Here is a 2,739-nt window from a genome sequence, read left to right as displayed (position 1 = left end):
AGTACTGCAGCTTCTGTTCTTTTGGTCAACACAGAAGACAACACAGCATGTTGCCTGAAGCTAGTCCTCAAGCCACCGATTTGCTGGAGTTGACTGTATCGACTGGAGAGAGCTGCTTGGGAAGGTTCAAAACTGGGTAAATGGGAATCACCGAGGGCTTTCTAAGCTTTTTAAGCTTGCAGAACATGTGGTGTTCAAGTCCAGCTGTCATGGGTTTGCCTACTTTCAACATCAGAAGGAAAATATTCCCTGTGAAAATGCTTCGCTATGGTTGATGCGTATGTCCTTTAAATGCTTTAGGTAACAGGGGAAAACTGACATTTGTGATTGACATTTAACCTGCTAAAATTTCACAATATGCCAAATTTCAAACAAGGCCAAAAGCTAAAAATGTTCAATAAATGTATCACAATTATTTTAATCAGGACATTCTTCATTAAAAAAAAAATCAGCTAGTTTTGACTCCCTTCTTTTTTAATCCACAGAAAATTTAAGTGAACAGTAAACACAGAAAAAGAACAGCAGCAAAGTGTCTTAAACTCCCCAATACTACAATCAGATAATTTACTGTAAGGACAGTTAAAGCTCTGTAAAACTTTAATCAATAAATCTTTGAAAACAGCTTTTTCTGCTACTTCCCTGTTTTAAACTTGCATGCATTAAAGTGCATACAATTCTTAGGTTTTTGATATTCCATGAAAGGTAGCAGACAATTTTAGAGTATCTTTATCATGTTTCAGGAATGTCAAGTAAGATTGTTATGCATCATTTTCAAGTTGAAGATATGCAACTGCAAAATTTTGCATACTCCAAAGCCCATTAATTCTAATTGTAAATTATTCAATGTAAAATTAGTTTTTAAATTGTGTTTTTGTGAAATTAGTTTTACTCTTGCATTTTCATCTAAGGAATTTTGGCCTAAAAAAGCACCTACTGAAATCCTATCTTCAAAATCTACAAACTGACCTTCAGGCTGAAATCTGCAAGTTAATCTCAATTTACAAGAAAGAGAACAGTCCCCTTGTTTACGGGTACATTAACTACAAAGATTGTACTGATTTGAAATTTCAGTTGTGTCACAGCTATTTTACACTTCGGATACAATTACATTAATTCTCAGGAGGATCTTACTGTAAGCAGCTTTCTTTGCAAACTGTACAGAATATGAACTCGATACTTGAACTAAACACTGATCCTTTTTCTATAATTAATTGTACTGTACATCTTACTGTACATCTTGCTTTGGAAACAACTAAATACAATGGTCCATCATGCAAGCCATGAGACTGTCAAAACTTTTTTTGTTCCACTAACTTCAAATAAGTCTTCACAAATAATTTAGCCAATCTAGATAAATACTGAACATGGAATTATGCCGAAATATGCTTGGGAGTCAACATTTTCTACAAAAATATGCAACTATGACTAAAAGCATTAAGCGCTAACTGCCCACCTCGATATCACTGTGTACAGCACCATTGTAAGATGTGCTCTCTATAGTGTACACAAAATCAAGAACGTTCATATATTTTATAATACTGGGTGCAAAATAAAAATAAAATAAAAAAAACAAACCACAACCCTGCTGGTTCAAGTCACACTGTGTATTTCTTCACAGATTTTAAGAAAGAGTGGAAAATTTAGGCTACCAGGAATTATGGAACATCCCAGAGTTGGTATTTTAGTTTTTAAGCTTAAAAATTTACTAAGGACAGACACTAATGAGTGAACCTTGACCTACTGTCAGTATTTAATCTCACAGTTAAAGACAGTAACTATAAGCAATTAATTAGAAAGCCAATGATGTAATCAAAGCACTGGCAATACCAGACATGACTTGTTGACTGCACAGTAAGCAAGGCCATGAGATGAAAGTATTTATGTACTTTGACTATATCTGGTTAGTGATTTTATACCCGAGATGAAAACTGAGAGGTAAGAGAACTAGTTATGGTGTAAATAATTGTCACATAAAAACAACAAACATGCGGAGATAACTGCATTTTTAAAAAAAATCTATGCAAAAAGATCACAACTGACATTTTCCCCTTATGATTATTTTCATTTTGCTATTTAGACAAACATTTTAACTCACTTTACTGTGTGACAGATTGTGTTCTGAAACTATTTTGAAGGCTCCTGTGATTCTAATGCTTTAGTAATTCATGGAATTTTGAGTAGAAGTGACATCCTCTACTCCCAGTCTTAAGAAATTTAAGGCACCCATAAGAAGAAAACTTCATGGGAAGTTTCCATTCTAGGGAAAAATAAGTCTGACTTTCCCTTCAACAGAAAAAAAATAATAATCATGAATTCATAAAAGTGATTAGAATGTCACATTCTCCGTCAGTGAGGCAACAGCTTAGTGATATTTAGCTTAAATAAAACTCAATCTAAGTAGCTACTACTGAAGCCAGAGAATCTTCACTAACAGGTTAAAAACATGTAATATTGTGACAGAAGGGAAAGTTTGTATTAAATTCTGAAAAAGCTAAAAGGTAGAAGCAGAGCAAGGTTGGGCCCCATATAATGACGAAAGAAAATAAATGAGAAACATTTTTCCATGATACACTTAATTTATACAGCAAACCTGCATGTTTAATGGATCACTGTACCACAACAATGAGTGCAAATACATGATTTTGTGGGCAGGAGCACTGCTAAAAAAGCGTATTTTGTTTTCATCTATACGGAATGACAGTAAATCACTTCTTTCATGAACGGAAATGTCATTCCATG

The sequence above is a fragment of the Haliaeetus leucocephalus genome, unplaced genomic scaffold, assembly GCF_000737465.1.
Source record: "Haliaeetus leucocephalus isolate CR32 unplaced genomic scaffold, Haliaeetus_leucocephalus-4.0 Scaffold51, whole genome shotgun sequence".
Taxonomy (NCBI): Eukaryota; Metazoa; Chordata; class Aves; order Accipitriformes; family Accipitridae; genus Haliaeetus; species Haliaeetus leucocephalus.
Note: the sequence above shows the minus strand (reverse complement) of the source record.